Here is a 20212-nt window from a genome sequence, read left to right as displayed (position 1 = left end):
ATTGTATATTTTCAACTTCTTATGTATAAAGATGAATGTTTCTTCATTCACTGTCAGAGATTTCTACTTTTATACTTATATCTATTTTTATCTTTTTCAGTCACATGCTATGTGTCTGAACTTTTCACTGGTTATGACATAATATATATTAGTGCTTTGATTTATTCCTTACCGTATTTCAGTAATTGGAGTGATTTTAAAAATAAAGTGTGAATTGTCATTAAGTTTTTATCACTTTCTGAGATATTTTTGTTCTGTTTCTCTCATAAGATTTTTGTCCTAGAAATAAAATCATTTTGTTATGTGCAGAATTAGATACATCAATTCATTTTGCCAGGGACATTGATTAGTCACAAAATCTAGCCACTACACAGAATCTACTATCAGGCTGACCTGGGTTCAAGTCCAAAAATGCAACTTCCTGGTTTATGATTTTGAGCAGGATCAAAATTTTACAGCCTACTTTTTCATCTATGTGGTAGGAATAACAGTAGTATATCTCATCGGCTTAGATAGTATTAAGTATGAAAATACCTTCAAAGGTATCAGCATGATTAAAAAAGCATGTAGCAAAAACCAAATGGATGCTAGCCAGTACTATCCCCATTATTAATATGGTTATTCTCCTAACAAAATCATTATTAAAAACTGAGTCATTAGTGTTTTTACATTTTAATTTTGTGTGTGTGTGATTTCCTTACTTAATTTAAAACATTGTCATTGACAAGTAAATCATTGTTTCTGTCCTCCAGCTCTGAGGGTCTTCACTCTTTTAAGGATCTCCTTTGGGTTTGGAAAGCAGGATTTAATGCATAAAGGCTTGGTTTTAGAATGAAAGTCTTAGATTTCATTCTGGGCAGTATTCTGTGCTGGAGTTTTCTCTTGAACTAATCATTTAATATTTTACACTTAATTTTGTGATCATAAAATAGGGATAATAATCTTGTTAGATGAATGTTAAATTGGAAAAAAAATATGTGTAATGGCACTCTAGTATTTTGTCCAAATCCCATTTACTAAGCAAATGCAACATCCTTTATTGGCTGTTAAAGGCTCACAGCTGCACCTTCTCCAAGAATTGCCCTTGGCTAGGAGCTACCTGGCCAGGGAAGCCTCTGGAAAGGCCCTGTAGCAATTCATGGATTGACAAGGGGTTTCAAAAAGCCATACTTCTTCCCTTAAAGTGAGAAAAACTCAAATATATGTGAAATTCCTTGCCGTACTGTCATGATAAACACTTTTTGGAGATAATAGACCATCAGGAGGTTTTTACAGATCACCTCCAATATTGAGATTTCTTAAATAGGCCAAATACTTAGGTTTGTTAAAAAAAAAAAAATCAAAACTGCAGTAGAATTAAGAATTGTATTTAAACAAACTAAAAGGTAGATTTCTTAACCAAATCCATTGAAGTGCCTGCAATGTGCCATATCTGTGCTAAGTTACTAAGGAAAAGAAAAGATAAATAAGACAGATGTGGTTGCTGCCTTCAAGAACCTTGTATTTCTGTGAGGGAGTTACACACACACTTACATGGAAATCACAGTAGCTCCTGAAATTTTCAATGAAATATAAAAATAAGGAATAGAGACTAAGTAGGAGATAGTAAACTATTATAGATGTAGGTAGTTTTGTTTGGTTTCAAATACTTCTCAAATTTGAGCATTTTATTTTTAGTTTCACATCCTGAAGAAATAGGAGGGTTTTCAAATGGGGGTTTATGTAAAACTTACATGTAGCAGATAGTGAAGAGTTAAGAGAGAAAGTGGCAACTGTTTGCTTCAAGTTTATAGCTTTTGATCCTGGCTGTTTTGTTGCAGCCAGGGGACATTTTGAAGTAAGCTGTTAGGCAGTAAGTCCTTGTAATATAATTGGATACGGAGCAAATTGCAGCCTCAGATTGTGCCCCTTGTAACCTTTATACTACTAAGTTCAATAAAACTGCAGAAGACAATGAAGAGGGAACATGACTCAGAAAAGAGAGAACAACAGAACAACCTAAAATTTGATCTATCAGCCTTTTATTTGACCCTGTAGACTCCAGTGGGAAAGAATAGTTAAAAAGAGAACCACAGTTGTTCATTATAATAATGATAATAATGACGCTTTATTACAAATATATACATTTGTCAGTACTTAATTCCTGATGTCCATTTGAAAACAGTGGATCTGGAATTCTCAACTCTTATTTTATTATTAATAATTTTCAGATACTATTCCAGTTGGGTCTCAAGTCTCAAAGACTGAAGACACTAATTAAAATATTCATCATATAAATAAGCTAATATTATATACAATGGGAATTCTGATAAGGACTTTTAAATAACTTTCTAAGTATTGATCATATTTCATAACAAAACAACTTTTTTTGTCTGAGATCTTATATCAAAATAGGTCGTTAAAATAAGAAACAACCAAAAGATAATAGATCTTGATTAAGGTGTGCAAGCCATTTTCAATTTATCATGGCCTTTGCTCTTAAGGATAGAAAAGCTTATTATGAATTCTTCATGTTATGGGAACTTGAATTCCTTGGAGTGTTTCCTATATTATCATTTCAACTCTCTTTCTCTGATCAATCCTAATTGATTTTAACATAGTTATAAAGATCCAAGGATTCTTGTTCTCCCTGGAGATGATTCCTGAAATAAAATAATTTAATTCTTTGGCAACGTCAAATCCTTTGGAGATAATTTATCTTATAATCAGTAACACCAAAGAAGTGCTGCAGTTGTTTACCATGGAGTAGGGAAATTAAATTAACTGTTTGCTCTCTAAGTCTTACGTGTAGTTTACATATGACTATGGATTCAAATTTCATTGGTAAATATGTTGTACTTAGGATATTTAGAATTTAATCCTGACAATTTTGGAAGGGATAAAATACCAAAGGACTATTTACGCAAGAATTCTAATAGCCTTTGTTAAGAGAACTTTCTCATTTTCTTTGCCTCCCTGTCTAATTACTTCTCTTTTCTACTTTTGCTTGTTCATAAAAAGTGGAGATGATTAATGTACTATCTTTAGTTTCTTTTCTCTGTACCAAGAATTCTTAGGCAATAGCATCCAAATAGATGAACTCATCACTGCTGGGCTGATTCTCTCACTGCTCCTCTGCATTCCTACAGTGTTACATTCACACCTCCTTTAGGGTATTTGTTCTATGTTTTTGTGTTGTAATTGCTACCTGACCATTAATCCTTGAAATCAGGTAACCTCCCTGTTCAGGCCAATCCTTGTTTCTCTGATTTAATGCTTGAGGACTGCAAATGGAACTGAGAATTTTGAGTCTATTGGACATTACTCCTGGAAGCCCGTGATGCTCTCTTGTAATAATGTGAATTAATGGTGTATTGTGAATTGTATCGCTTGGGAGAACTTTGCCTTTATACAGCCCAGATACAAACCTTCTAGGAAGGGATGCCCTTTTCAATGACCACTTCTTCCCAAACCTGCACATATTTATCTGACTCCATTTCAGTCCTGCTCTTTGCCTTTTTTCATTTACTGAATGAGTTGCTGTTACATCTTAAGGAGCACAAATTTTAATGGCCCCAGACATATAAATATGTCAGACTCATCCAGGGTACAATATCAAAGATTTAGGCCCCTCTCCTGAATTGGTCTACCTCTTCTCTCACTTTACCTGAATTCTTGATATTTCATACCACTTCACTCCCACCGTTGGAGAGGTGTATGCCCGTTGCTAACATTTGTTACACATCTCCATGTCTCTGAACTCACTGTAAGACTAGAAAATCAATGCTAAGTGTTTGTCCTTCCGTAGTTTCATCCTTGGGTACAGCTATTAGAGAACTCCCCTGCTTTCAAGCAGGCAAGGTTACTCTGCAGGAGGGACTATGAACTTTTTGAATCTCAGACTAGGCTCTGAGTAGAAAAGCATACACTTGTCTACATCCAAATACAAGCAGTAAGATCAGATGTGCTGCCCTGTGTACAATCAGATCAAACTACAATCTTGACAACCTCTTTACTGCTTACATTCTCTGCAGCAGGCCATCTAGGCCCTGATGTGATGACTTGGTCTAGCAGTATAGCTCTCTGCCAGCTTGATCTCAGCAGGCAAGCCCTCAGAGCAGACAGTAGGTAGCAGAAAGGTAGCTCTAATAGCAGACTGGCAAAGTGAAGCAACTCCCTGCTGCAACCACTGACTCACATGAATACTGCTTTGATCTTGTATTTCATCCTTTTTTTGTCTAATCCTAAAACTTTTTTTTGGTATAGCAGACTTTTATTCATTGTTTTTGAAATTCCTTAGTATTTGGAATTAACACAAGAATCTCATCTTCTAGAAAATTATGGGGCAAATGCAAGATAGTTTAGGCCTCAGTCCTATGTTAGAATCAGAGGGAGGTTGTAATATCTCAGCAGCAGTTCCACAGACAGGGCAACTCTCCCTTGGCAGGGGCAGCCAGTCAGCTGTGTATACCCAGATCAGAGCTGCTCACTCTCCCTTTTGGAACTTCCTTACCAATATGTCCTGGAGGGATACCCTAATCCTCTGAGCAGGAATATAATAAACCTTTGTAAAGTATAAGTGACTCATTCTGTGTCAAGAACCTTTCCAAGAATAGAGGTATTTTCCATGCTGGAACTCTTCAACAAACACTAGGAGAGCCCTAACTGACCTCGTACTTAGCTGCAGGAGCTACAAGGAAATGCCCCTTTTTCAAGCAGGCTCTTCAGCTGGATCACTTCACTTCCACTCCCACCCCCAGGATGGTTATTCTGATTATGACTCTTTCATTTGTCCTAATGTCCATTGCTTTTCCAGTCAAGATAAGAACCATCTAAAATTTGGCAAGTATAAAAATTCAAATCTTGGGCAGCCCGGGTGGCTCAGCGGTTTAGCACCGCCTTGGGCCCAGGGCGTGATCCTGGAGACCCAGGATCGAGTGCCATGTCGGGCTCCCTGCATGGAGCCTGCTTCTCCCTCTGCCTGTGTCTTTGCCTCTCTCTCTCTCTCTGTGTGTGTGTCTCTCTCATGAATAAATAAATAAAATCTTTTAAACATTTCAAATCTTTATTATAAAGTCTATATAGATATTTCCCAGCCTTTTGATATCCTGAAACACGAAAATATATGTTTGGCACACTGGAGTCAACATGGATCTGCTTGTTGCTAGAGATGATTGACCCCAAAGGATGCCCCAGGCCCGGCCAAAAGCCTTAATGGCTGAAGGAATCAGTATCAACACTGTTTGGAAATTCCTGGGTTATATACAATACTCAGTTCCTTAGCATAACATTTCATGGACTATTTCCTAACATCATCTCTCACTACTTCTCTAAGGCACCCTACTTTCCACCCCTCTTATAGTCTCCGTATGTTTGTAATAATTTTTAGTTCTATACATTTGCAGATGTTTTAAGCTTTATACATTTACTCTGTGCACATGGAATACCTCCCCAGTCTTTCTTCATCTGGCAAAGGCCTACTTAATCTTTAGAATTCAGCCAAATATTCATAGCCTGTCTCTTACAGAAAGATTTAGTTATTGCTTCATTGTTTTGTTAGCATTTTGCTATTACCAGCATCTTAAAATGTTTCACATTGATTGAAATTATTTCTTTGTTAATCAGACATTCTGAGCAAGAAAATGAAATTAACTTTCAATTAATCAACTTCTTTATGCTAAGTATGTGCTTTGTGCTTTTATATACATGACTGAATTTAACCCTCTAAATTATGGTAAGTTTTGCTGTCGCAAAACTGCTTTGTCTCGAAACAGATATTTAGAATCATTCTACAGTTTTCCTAAGGGGAAATGTCTACTAAGTGATGAAGAAGGGATTTCTTTGGATATTCTGAGACTTCACTTGGCAGTGCCCTCTTACCAGCACAGTTCTTTACAATCCAATCTAACATGAAGATACCAGTTAAAATGCTTAATGAATAAAAGAGAAAAGGAAGGAAAGAATAAAGGGAGGAAGAGAGTAAAGAATAAAGAAAAGAAAAAAAGGATTAATAAACCAAACATATTACAAACTATCCATTAGAAACCTCTGGATTTCTATGTAATACGCAGACTTAATCTGCTCTTGGCTTTCAAATAATTGTTGGAGGGCAGCCCTGATGGCTCAGTGGTTTAGCGCCACCTTCAGTCCAGGTCGTGATCCTGGAGTCCCACATCGGGCTCCCTGCATGGAGCCTGCTTCTCCCTCTGCCTGTGTCTCTGCCTCTCTCTCTCTCTCTCTCTGATGAGTAAATAAATAGAATCTTTAAAAAAAAATTGTTGGACTATACTTTAGGAATATAAGAAATGTAATGAAAAAGTGGAGTGAACTACAGTTTGATGGGTCTACCTTTTTTTTAAATTAAATTATGTATATTACATTGGCTTCAAGAGTAGAATTTAGTGATTGATCACTTACATACAACACCCATGCTCATCACAAGTGCCCTCCTTAATGCCCATTATCCATCTAGCTCATGCCCCACCCACTTTCCCTCAGTTACCATCAGTTTGTTTCCTGTAGTTAAAAGTCACTTACAGTTTGCCTCTTTATCTGTTTTTATCTTATTTTATTTTTCCTTCTCTTCCCCTGTGTTCACCTGTTTGGCTTCTTAAATTCCACATATAAATGTGAAATCATATGATATTGTCTTTCTCCGACTGACTTATTTCATTTAGCATAATACACTCTGGTTCCATCCACATTTTTGCAAATGGCAAGATTTCATTCTTTCTGATGGCTGAGTAAGATTGCATTGTATATGTATACACCACTTCTTCCTTATCCATTCATCAGTCAGTTTTTTGGGCTCTTACCATAGTTTGGCTATTGTTGATGGTACTGCTATAAATATTAGGGGGCATGTGCCCCTTTGAATAAGCATTTTTGTATCCTTTGGTTAAATATCTAAAAGTAAAATTGCTGGGTCACAGGGTAGCTCTATTTTTAAATTTTTAAAAAAAGATTTTGTTTATTCATGAGAGGCACACAGAGAGGGAGGGGGAGAGAGAGAGAGAGAGAGAGAGAGTGAGAGAGAGAGAGAGGCAGAGACACAGGCAGAGGGAAAAGCATGCTCCATGCAGGGAGCCCCATGCGGGACTTGATCCCAGGGTCCTGGGCTGAAGGTGGGCTAAACCACTGAGCCACCCAGGCTGCCACTATTTTTAAATTTTTGAGGAACATCCATACTGTTCTCCAGAGTGGCTGCACCAGCATGCATTCCCACCAGTAGTAAAAAAGGGTTCCCCTTTCTTCTCATCCTCACCATCTGTTGTCTCCTGAGTTCTTAATTTTAGCCATTCTAACAGGTGTGAGGTGGTCTCATTGTGGTTTTGATTTGTATTTCCCTGATGATGAGTTATGTTGAGCAGTTTTTCATGTGCTGTTAGCCGTTTGTATATCTTTTTTTGATAAATGTCTGTTCATGTCTTCTGCCCATTTTTTAGCCATTTATTCTTATATGTTAATTTTGATTAGTTCTTTATAGATTCTGGATACTAGCCCTTTATCTGATATGTCATTTGCAAATATCTTCTCTCTGTCAGTCGCATTTTAGTTTTATTGATTGTTTCCTTTGTTGTGCAGAAGTTGATCTTGATGAAGTCCCAATAGTTCATTTTTGTTTGTATTTACCTTGCCTCCAGAGATATGTCTAGTAAGAAGCTACTGCAGCTGAAGTCAAAGAGGTTGCTGCCTGTTTTATCCTCTCATATTTTGATGGTTTCTTGTCTTACATTTAGGTCTTTCATCCATTTTGAATTTATTTCTGTGTATGGTATAAGAAAGTGGTCCAGTTTTCCCAACACCATTTGTTGAAGAGACTTGTCTTTTTTCCATTGGATATTCTTTCCTTCTTTGTCAAAGATTAGTTGACAGTATAGTTGTGGGTCCATTTCTGGGTTCTCTGTTCTGTTCCATTGATCTAGGTATCTTTTTTTTGTACCTGTATCATTCTGTCTTGATGATCTCAGTTTTGTAATACAGAGCTTGCAGTCTGGGATTGTGATGCCTCTTGATTTCTTTTTCTTTTTCAACATTACTTTAGCTTTTTGGGGGTATTTTCTGGTTCCATACAGATTTTAAAATTGTTTGTTCTAGTTCTGTGAACAGTGTTGCTGTTCTTTTACTCTGAATTGCATTGAATGTGTAGATTGCTTCAGGTAGTATAGACAAAGATAAAGTGAGAATTTTGAAAGCAGCTAGGGACAAAAGGTCTTTAAACTACAAGATTAGACATATAAGGTTACTAGCAGATCTGACCACAGAAATTTGGCAGGCTAGAAAAAAGTACCATGATATATTCAACATGCTAAAAGGGAAAAATATGCAGTTAAGAATACTATATCCAGCAAGGTTATCTCACTCAGAATGGAAGGAGAGATGGAGTTTCCAAGATAAGCAGAAACTAAAGGAGTTGGTGAACACTAGCCAACCAAGAAATATTAAAGGGAAACCTTTGAATGGGAAGGAAAGACCAAGAGCAACAAAGACTAGAAAGTAATAGAAACAATTTACAAGAACATTGACTTTACGGGTAATACAGTAGTACTAAGCTTAATATTTATCAGTAATTTCTCTGAAAGTAAATGGACTCAGTGCTCCAATTAAAAGACATAGGGTATCAGATTAGATAAAGAATAAGATCCATCTATATGCTGCTTATAGGAGACTCATTTTAGACCCAAAGACACCTTCAAATTGAAAGTGAGGGGGTGGAGAACCATCTATCATACTAATGGATAGCAAAAGAAAGCTGAAGTAGCCATACTTATATCAGACAAGCTAGATTTTAAACCAAAGACTGTACTAAGAGATGAAAAGGGGCACTATATCATAATAAAGGAGTCTATCCAACAAAAAGTAACAATTGTAAATATTTATGCCCCCAACTTGGGAGCAACCAAAATGTAAATCTATTAATAGCAAACTTAAAGAAACTGATCTGTAATAATACAATAATAGTAGGGGACCTTAATACCCCATTCACAGCAATGGACAGATCATCCAAGCAGAAAATCAGCAAGGAAAGAATGACTTTGAATGACACACTGGACAAGATGGATTTAACAGATATATTCAGAACATTTCATCCTAGAGATTCTTTTTAAAAATAACTTTTCTTATGTGAATAAACTTATAGAAAAATCCTTTATTGTGAAGTATTTAATCTAATTTAAATATGCTAAAGTTTAAAATGTAGTTATGAATATATTTCAATAACTAGCATTGTATAAATTGCATATAATTTATTCTATAGCTAAATTTGGATGCAAACATTTTAGTAAATACTGCTGTTTTTAAGATTTAATGTGATATGTAAAACATGTGGTGATGATTAAATTCAGTATGCATAGTTAAAAAATGTAGATTCTCTTTCTCAAAAGTACTATTTTAAAGAAAATATCTAATATTGATATTTCATACCCTTGTAGAGTTCAATCAGGATTATTTTCCTGGCAGATGGCTGCATGCAAAGCTTAATTACAATATGATTAAGAAGGGTTGGAATGTCACAAAATGATAAATTATCATAAATAGGATAGAGAAAAAAATCACAGTCAAGATTTTTCTAACATAGCCTTTTTGTGAAGTGTATGAAACATTAGTTTGCTTTATTTCATTTTTTTGTCTTTTTTGGTTTTTCTTCTTCTCAGTTAAAAGATGGTTAGTGAGGGGAATCCCTGGGTGGCTCAGCGGTTTAGTGCCTGCCTTTGACCCAGGAGGCGATCCTGGAGTCCCAGGATTGAATCCCACTTTGGGCTCCCGGCATGGAGCCTGCTTCTGTCTCTGTCTGTTTCTCTCTATATCTATCATAAATAAATAAATCTTTAAAAAAATATGTATTAAAAAAAGATGGATAGTCAACTAGACAAAAAAATATTATCATAAGTAACACAGAGAAATAGAGATAAATCTATTATAAAATTCCAAGATACCCAATTTCATTGTTTTCTGATTAAAAAGGAATACAGATGATTTTTTAGAAATTTTATGAATGAGGAATATAGAAAACCAGGTTACCCGTAGTCCCATTACACTAAGACAGTATGTATTGTCCATATATTTTTTGATTAGTTACAATGGAAAATTACCATGTGTTTGTCAGCAGTATTTGACTACTCCTTTTCTTGAAAGAAGATAGGTATAGATGTATTGTTTATGAGTATCTGTGATGATGGAAGTTTGTGGAAAATGTCTTTTGATTTAGTTAATTTCTGAAATAAAAATATCTTAGAGTGATAGGAGATGGAGATGTTAGAGATTTGAAAACAGTGTGAAACTGACATCCAGGAATCTGGAAATGAATGGACTAGGGGAGTGCAATATAATTTCTGGAAAGCATTAAAATCTTCAAGAAAGTAAAATACTATTTTATGAAAATTCCTCCATTGAATAAAAAAAAAAAAGAATTCTTCCTAAAGCAAATATAACCTTAATACTAAATCTACACAAGGGTAGTATAAAAAAAGAGAAATGAAGACATTTTCATATTCGAACAAAAACATCACAGCTCTAAAGAAAAATGGAGACTGAGTATAATAATGTGTAAAAAGTAGTACAGCATGATCCAGCTGGTTTTATCTCAGGTATTCAAGGATATTTTAACATAAAATCTTTTAATGTAATTCAATGCCTTAGCAGGTTAAAGGAGAAATATGATCATCTCAGTAGATGCAGGAAAATCCTTTGATGAGATTCAGCACATATTCATGATAAAGACTGGAATATTAACACAAAAAAGAATTTTTGAATCAAAAACATGCTTTATTATCAAACTCTAGATGAAGTCAAAGACTTGACAAGATACCTACTGTCTTTATTTTGTTCTGCATTTTGCTATATCCACTCATTCTAAGGATAGAAAACATTTAAGAGTGGAAAAGAAGAAATAAAGATTGCTATTATTCAGTGATATTATTATTTTAATAGAAAATCCAAGATAATAGAGCAATAATCTATATAAATCAATGAAAGCCCAGCAATATCACTCAACACAATCACTTTACAAAAACAAGTAGTGTTTCTATCTATCAACAAGAAACAATTAGAAACTATAATTGAAAAGAAGATTCTTTATAATATCATCAAAAACTATGGGGATTCTAGGAGAAGATTAACAAGAAAAAGTCCCTGCAAAAATTTTAGAAAATAATTATAAAACTTTATTGAAAGAAAAGCCTTGATGGCTCAGTTTATTAAGCATCTAGCTTTTGGTTTGGGTTCAGGTTATGATCTGAGTCATGAGATCCAGCCTCACATCAGGCTCCATGCTGAGGGCAGAGTCTGCTTGAGACTTTCTCCCTCTTCCTCTCCATCCACAGCACCCTACTTGCACATACATGTACATGCTCTTTCTTTCTTTCTCTATTTATTTAAAATAAATAAAATATTTACTATTGAAGAAAAACAATAAAACTTTATTGAAGATCAAAAAATAAGACCACAGTAGATAAGTATACTATATTCATTGATGAGAACTTTTAGTACTCAGAATATATAAATATATATCATGAGTGTCAATAAACTGATATATAATTTGTTTGAGTAATTCAGTTTAATTTTTTTATTTAAAATTTGTCTTTGCTCAATCTTGTTTATGAAATCCATATATACCCTATGATCTTAGATACTTTATATATTCTTTTAAATGTTTTGACATATTTGATTTTCGTAGTAAGATTCTGTCAACCTGGATTTGAATTTGTGTATGGTGTAATGATAGGATACATAAATATTTCTTAAATAAGACCCATCAAAACAAACTATAAAAGGGGCACCTGGGTGGCTCAGTCAGTTATGTGTCAGACTCTTGATTTCAGCTCAGGTTATGATCTTAGGATTATGAGATCCAGCCCCATGTCAGGCTCCACACTAGGGGTGGAGACTGCTTAAGATTTTCTCTCTTGGGATCCCTGGGTGGCGCAGCAGTTTGGTGCCTGCCTTTGGCCCAGGGCGCGATCCTGGAGACCTGGGATCGAATCCCACGTCGGGCTCCCGGTGCATGGAGCCTGCTTCTCCCTCTGCCTGTGTCTCTGCCTCTCTCTCTCTCTCTGTGACTATCATAAATAAATTAAAAAGTTAAAAAAATTAAAAAAAAAAAAAAAAGATTTTCTCTCTCCCCATCACCCTCTTCCCCTACCTGCTCCCACTCAAACACTCATGCAGTCTCTCTCTCTCTCTCTCTCTCTCTCTCTAAAACAAAACAAAAAAACTAGAAAGAAAACTATTGAACATAATGATTTAATCATTTATAGCTCTCTAAGAATATAAGAAACCATTTACAAAATAAAAATACTATCTATATTCTAATTAAAGAGGTTTGTAGCTCATATCACATGCCTGAAGTCTAGAGATAGGAAAACTTTGTATTGATTTCTAACAAAAAAGCTAAATCTATAGTGCAGTGTGCTTGAATCTATTATTTGTAATATAGTAGGATGGGTCATTAAATAGTTGGTTTGTGTCATGACAGATGTAAGAAAAGAAGCAGTAGTCATCAGGAATATAAATTCACTAAAACAAGGATTATAAAGTTAACTAGATTTTCCTTCTGAAGAAGTTACTGAAGAAATGCTGTAGTTAATGTGAATTTCAGCAAGAGGCTTTACAGTTATTCACAATAGCCTTATAAGCAAAAGAAGAAATAATCAAGTTTTAGGATTGCTGAATTAGGGATCAATGTCTACTTTAATGGAATCCTCTATGGATGTTACTAAGCTCTGGTCATAGAAATATCATGTTTTAGCTTCATCAATACAGTTGATAAAGATTTAAAACATGTATTTGTTAAAATCAAAAAGAATGGGATGGCGGGGCAAGATGGTGGAGGAGTAGGGTCCCCAAGTCACCTGGTCCCCTCAAATCACCTGGATAACTTTCAAATCATCCTGAACACCTACGAATTTGACCTGGGATTTAAAGAGAGAATGGCTGGAACACTACAGAGAGAGGTTTGTCTTCTAACAAGGTAGGAAGGTGGAAAAAATACAAAAGAATCCAGTGGGGGAGGGGCCCCCTCGAGGAGCCGGGCTAAGGGGGGCAGCGGGAGCCTCTGGGACAGGAGAGCTCCGCCCTGGAGAAGCAGGAACTTTAAAAATCCAAAACCGGATTCTTCCCGGACAGAAAGGTGCTGGCAGGGAACTCAGACAGGATCCCAGGAGGGGCAGTGGAGCCCCCAGGTTCCCGGGGTCACTAACAGAGGAGGGGCACCACACTCTGTGGCCGAGCTCCCTAAAGGGTTGCAGTGCGCAGGGGGGGCCCTCAGGAGCAGCTCGGGCAGCGGCTCGGTGGAGGGGGCTGAGCCCCTGGGAGCGCGATTCCAGCTGCGCAGGCCCCAGAGCCCAGGGCGCTGGGGACATAGCCCAGGATCCTGCGCTCTGCACCCCCTGCCCCCCGGGACAGGTGGAGACCGGGAGGGCCCAGGACAGCAAGGATGCTCCTGCTGGGTGGCCCCCAACTGTGTAGGTCAGCGTGCTCTGCCCCTGGAGCATCCAGGCCCCTGTGGGGGAGACTGCGGTAGCTACTGTGGGAGCTGACTCCAGGGCTGGGGACCTGGCCGCTGCCAGTCTGTTTGTTCCTCCTGGTGTCACCCTGTACCTGGGGGGGTGGGCAGGGAACTCATGGGGTCAACAGCTCCCACTGAGCTGTGCACCTGGCAGGGGGCAGGGCATCTCCCCCAGGCACACACACCTGAGAGCACGGCAGCCCCTCCCCCAGAGACCAGCTAGAAGGTCAGGGGAAGAGCAAGTTCTAGACTGAGCAGGGATGGAAAGCTCCAGGGGAAGTCGAGGGATTTACAGTACATAGAACTAGAGGGTAACTCTCCTATTTTTCTTCTTCCTTTTTCCAGTACAACTCGTTTTTTTTTTTTTTTTCAACTCGTTTTTATATCAGACGCTGTTTCCTTTTTTTTTCTCTTTTCCCACCTTAACTACAATATTTTACCACCTTTTCATTTTTAAGATTCTTCCTTTTTGACCTTCATATTTCTACTATTACAGGTCCTAGATATATTTTCCACTTCTAGATTCCCTTCAACATACTCAACTTAATTTTGGGAGATATACAAGATATGTTTGTTTGTTTGTTTTGTGTTTTTTGTTTCTCTTCCTCATTTTGTTCTACAATGGCAGAAGTTAATGCTTTCTAAGACATAAGTATACACCCAGAACCAAGTGGTATACCGTGCTGGTTCAGTCTGTGAGATTCCTCATTCCCATTCGTTCCCCCCCTCTTTTATCTCATTTATGTTTTTGTGATCAATGCTGGGGCCCTCTACAAGTATTTCTGGTTTATATAAATTTGGGACTAAGCATCTTCTAACATATATAATTTAATATACTCAGAACCAAGAGGATCACCCTTTAGAACCCCTTAGGTAGTCTACATTCTCCCCCCACTACAATTTCATCACCATCACCATCTCCCAGTCTCCCCCTTTTTTCGCCTCCTTTTCTTTTTTCTTTTTTCCTTTTTTTTTTCTCTCTTCTTCTTTGGGATTCTTGGTCTTTTAGTTTTCACTAATTTATTTTAAAATGTGTTTTTCACTTTAGTGGTCCTTTTGTGTTATTTCGTTCTGATCTTTGTTTTCAGTTTCTTGTCTCTGATCTTGTAAAGAATCATCTAGGGTGAAATTTACTTAGGTCGTGGCTGATATTCTTGACTCAGCCCGATCATACAGCCACTCTGCACTGAACAAAATGATTAGGAAGAAGAACTCACAACAAAAGAGAGAATCAGAAACAGTACTCTCTGCCACAGAGTTACAGATTCTGGATTACAATTTGATGTCAGAAAGCCATTTCAGAAGCACAATTATAAAGCTACTGGTGGCTCTGGAAAAAAAGCATAAAGGAAGCAAGGGACTTCATGACTGCAGAATTTAGATCTAATCAGGCAGAAATTAAAAAATCAATTAAATGAGATGCAATCCAAACTGGAAGTCCTAACGATGAGGGTTAATGAGGTAGAAGAAAGAGTGAGTGACATAGAAGACGAGTTGATGGCAAGGAAGGAAGCTGAGGAACAAAGAGAAAAACAATTAAAAGACCATGAGGAAAGGTTAAGGGAAATAAATGATAGCCTAAGAAGGAAAAATCTATGTATCATTGTGGTTCCAGAGAGCACAGAGAGGGACAGAGGGCCAGAAAGCATATTTGAACAAATCATAGCTGAGAACTTCCCTAATTTGGGGAGGAAAACAGGCATTCAGAGCCAGAAGATAGGGAGATTCCCCCCCAAATCAATAAAAACTGTTCAGCACCTTGACATTTAATAGTGAAACTTGCAAAGTGCAAAGATAAAGAGAAAATCCTTAAAGCAGCAAGAGACAAGAGATAACTGACTTAAATGGGGAGAAATATTAGATTAACAGCAGACCTCTCCACAGAGACCTGGCAGGCCAGAAAGGGCTGGCAGGATATATTCAGGGTCCTAAAAGAGAAGAACATGCAGCCAAGAATACTCTATCCAGCAAGGCTCTCATTCAGAATAGGAGAGATAAAGAACTTCTAAGATAGGCAGAAACTGAAAGAATATGTGACCACCAAACAAGCTCTGCAAGAAATATTAAGGGGGACCCTGTAAAAGAAAGAGGAAGCCCAAAGAAATAATCCACAAAAACAGGGACTGAATAGGTATTACGATGACACTAAATACATATATTTCAATAGTAACTCTGAACATGAATGAGCTAAATGATCCCGTCAAAAGACACAGGGTTTCAGACTGGATAAAAAAGCAAGACCTATCTATTTGCTGTCTACAAGACACTGATTTTAGACCTAAGGACACCTACAGCCTGAAAATGAAAGGTTTGGAGAACCATTTACCATTCAGATGGTCTTCAAAAGAAAGCTGGGGTAGCAGTCCTCATATCAGGTAAATTAAAGTTTATCCCAAAGACTGTAGTAAGAGATGAAGAGGGACACTATATCATACTTAAAGGGTCTATCCAACAAGAGGACCTAACAGTCATGAATATTTATGCCCCTAATGTGGGAGCTGCTAAGTATATCAATCAATTAATAACCAAAATAAAGACATAGATAATAATACACTAATAGTGGGAGACTTCAACACAGCACTTTCTGCAAATGACATATATTCTAAGCACAACATCACCAAAGAAACAGCTTTAAATGATATACTAGACCAGATGGATTTCACAGATATTTATAGAACTTTACATCCAAATGGAACTGAATACACATTTTTCTCAAGTGCACATGGAACTTTCTCCAGAATAGACCACTTACTGGGTCACAAATCAGGTCTCGACTGATACCAACAGATTGGGATTGTCCTCTGCATATTTTCAGACCATAATGCTTGAAACTAGAATTCAATCACAAGAAAAATTTGGAAGAAACTCAAACAGGTGAAGGTTCAAAAGCATCCTGCTAAAAGATGAATGGATCAACCAGGAAATTAGAGAAGAATTAAAAAGATTCATGGAAACTAATGAAAATGAAGATAAAACTTTTCAAAATCTTTGGGATACAGCAAAAGCAATCCTAACAGGGAAATACATCATAATACAAGCATCCCTCAAAAAATTGGAAAAAAACTCAAATACACAAGCTAAACTCACACTTAAAGGAACTGGAGAAAGAACAGCAAATAAAACCTACACCAAGTGGAAGAAGAGAGATAATAAAGATTCAAGCAGAACTCAATGAAATAGAGACCAGAAGAACTGTGGAACAGATCAACAGAACCAGGAGTTGGTTCATTGAAAGAATTAATAAGATAGATAAACCATTAGCTAGCCTTAGTAAAAAGAAGAAAGACTCAATAAAATCACGAATGAAAAAGGAGAGATCACAACCAATACCAAGGAAATACAAATGATTTTAAAAATGTATTATGAGCAGCTGTATACCAATAAATTAGGCAATCTAGAAGAAATGGACACATTTCTGGAACCACAAACTATCAAAACTGGAACAGGAAGAAATAGAAAACCTGAACAGGCCGATAACCAGGGAGGAAATTGAAGCAATCAAGACACAAAAGTCCAGGGCCAGATGGTTTCCCAGGGGAATTCTATCAAACGTTTAAAGAAGAAACCATACCTATCCTACTAAAGCTGTTTGGAAAGATAGAAAGAGATGGAGTACTTCCAAATTCATTCTATGAGGCCAGCATCACCTTAATTCCAAAACCAGACAAAGACCCCACCAAAAAGGAGAATTATAGACCAATATCCCTGATGAACATGGATGCAAAAATTCTCAACAAGATAATAGCCAACAGGATCCAACAGTACATTAAGAAAATTATTCACCGTGACCAAGTAGGATTTATTCCCGGGACACAAGGCTGGTTCAACACTCGTAAAAGAATCAATGTGATTCATCATATCAGCAAGAGAAAAACCAAGAACCATATGATCCTCTCATTAGATGCAGAAAAAGCATTTGACAAAATACAGCATCCATTCCTGATCAAAACTCTTCAGAGTGTAGGGATAGAGGGAACATTCCTCAACATCTTAAAAGCCATCTACAAAAAGCCCACAGCAAATATCATTCTCAATGGGGAAGCACTGGGAGCCTTTCCCCTAAGATGAGGAACAAGACAGGGATGGCCACTCTCACCACTGCTATTCAACATAGTACTGGAAGTCCTAGCCTCAGCCATCAGACAACAAAAAGACATTAAAGGCATTCAAATTGGCAAAGAAGAAGCCAAACTCTCCCTCTTTGCCGATGACATGATACTCTACATAGAAAACCCAAAAGCCTCACCCCAAGATTGCTAGAACTCATACAGCAATTTGGCAATGTGGCAGGATACAAAATCAATGCCCAGAAGTCAGTGGCATTTCTATACACTAACAATGAGACTGAATAAAGAGAAATTAAGGAGTCAGTCCCATTTACAATTCCACCCAAAAGCATAAGATACCTAGGAATAAACCTAACCAAAGAGGTAAAGGATCTATACCCTAAAAACTACAGAACACTTCTGAAAGAAATTGAGGAAGACACAAAGAGATGGAAAAATATTCCATGCTCATGGATTGGCAGAATTAATATTGTGAAAATGTCAGTGTAACCCAGGGCAATTTACACGTTTAATGCAATCCCTATCAAAACACCATGGACTTTCTTCAGAGAGTTGGAACAAATTATTTTAAGATTTGTGTGGAATCAGAAAAGACCCCGAATAGCCAGGGGAATTTTAAAAAAGAAAACCATAGCTGGGGGCATCACAATGCCAGATTTCAGGTTGTACTACAAAGCTGTGGTCATCAAGACAGTGTGGTACTGGCACAAAAACAGACACATAGATCAATCGAACAGAATAGAGAACCCAGAAGTGGACCATCAACTTTATGGTCAACTAATATCCGATAAAGGAGGAAAGACTATCCACTGGAAGAAAGACAGTCTCTTCAATAAATGGTGTTGGGTAAATTGGACATCCACATGCAGAGGAATGAAACTAGACCATTCTCTTACACCATACACAAAGATAAACTTAAAATGGTTGAAAGATCTAAATGTGAGACAAGAATCTGTCAAAATCCTAGAGGAGAATACAGGCAACACCCTGTTTCAACTTGGCCACAGCAACTTCTTGCAAGATACATCTATGAAGGTAAGGGAAACAAAAGCAAAAATGAACTATTGGGGCTTACAATAAAGAGCTTCTGCACAGCAAAAGAAATAGTAAAATACTAGAGGACAACCTACAGAATGGGAGAAGATATTTGCAAATGACATATCAGATAAAGGGCTAGTATGCAAGATCTATAAAGAACTTATGAAACTCAACAGCAAAGAAACAATCCAATCATGAAATGGGCAGAAGACACAAACAGATATTTCACCAAAGAAGACATGCATATGGCCAGCAAGCACATGAGAAAATGCTCTGCATCACTTGCCTTCACGGAAATACAGATCAAAACCACAATGAGAGACCACCTCATATCAGTGAGAATGGTGAAAATTAAGAAGACAGGGAACAACAAATGTTGGAGAGGATGTTGAAAAAGGGGAACCCTCTTGCACTGTTGGTGGGATGGAAAGGGAGGTGGGCGGAGGGTTGGGGTGACTGGATGATGGTTACTGAGTGGGGCACTTGACGGGATGAGCACTGAATGTTATACTATATGTTGGAAAATTGAACTCCAATAAAAGTATACAAAAAAGAATAAAAATATGGAAAATATAAATAATTCAATAAAACAAACATAAGGATTACCTAAGATGAAAATTTACTTTGACATTTTAGGTAAAGAGCATTTAAATTAATAGGAAAGCTAAAACAAACAGATTAGGTGTGGTATAGCCAAATCTCTTGAAAGGAGAAAATTACTTTTGGCTGGGAGAATAAAATACTAAGAATGTAGTAACTGAGTGTAGTGCCTTAATGGATTCCTTAAGCAAGGACTGGAAAGAGAGCTGTCGCAGGCGGAGGAAACTGTCTATGAGCAAACTTATAGAGGTGAGAAATTATGAGATACAGTCACAAATGGCTTGAATATGACATCTAGGGATCAAATAAAAAGAATCTTGAATGCCATATCATGGAACAGGTGCTTTATTTGTTAAACAATAGCAGTTAAGGTCATTGAACATAAAGATTAATCAATCTTACAGCAGGATGGATGTAGGATGTATTGAATCAGTGAGACGTCTTATGAAGAAAACCGTAATTCCAATAATGTAATGTCATTCCGGGCTGTGACATCAGTGGTGGGTGAGATTGATGTAAGAAAACCTGGAGGGGTTAATTCATTTGAACTCTATTTTTTGCATCTGGGAAATTCATTCATTTGACAAATACTTATTGATAGGCAGGTACTGAAAATAAAACAGTGAACAGAATCAGGCAAAAATCTCTACTCTCAAAGAGCTTATTTCTAGGGGGGAGAAACAAAAATGAACAAAAAGAAAACCTCAATGTAATGTATAATAAGTTAGAAAATAAATTCTATTGAGAGATACAAGCAGTGAAGAGGGAATGGGAAATGTAGTGAAGACATGTATGAGAAATTTTATACAAGGTGATCAGAAAAGGCCTCACTGTGTGGGAGATATTTGAGTGAAGGCATGAAAAGGGTGAGGGAAGCAGCCAAAGAGATATCTTGAGGACAGTTTTTCCTGATAGGGGTGGCAAAAGCAGATGCCCTGAGGCAGAAGTATTTTGGAAGAACATGGGGGCTAGTGAGGCTAGGAGGCCTGAATGAATGGGAGATGAAATCTGGAAGGTACCAAGG

At 37.1% G+C, this 20212-nt stretch overlaps 1 protein-coding gene across 7 annotated transcripts in view; it reads left to right on the top strand.

The window, feature by feature from the left end:
- Positions 1–20212, top strand: part of EPHA6 (EPH receptor A6) — an 867085-nt gene that overhangs the window by 226876 nt on the left and 619997 nt on the right. The gene's annotated exons all lie outside the window — the stretch shown is intronic.

This window comes from Vulpes lagopus, chromosome 1 (assembly GCF_018345385.1).
Source record: "Vulpes lagopus strain Blue_001 chromosome 1, ASM1834538v1, whole genome shotgun sequence".
NCBI classification, from domain to species: domain Eukaryota; kingdom Metazoa; phylum Chordata; class Mammalia; order Carnivora; family Canidae; genus Vulpes; species Vulpes lagopus.
Note: the sequence above shows the minus strand (reverse complement) of the source record. Positions and strands in the feature narration are given on the sequence as shown.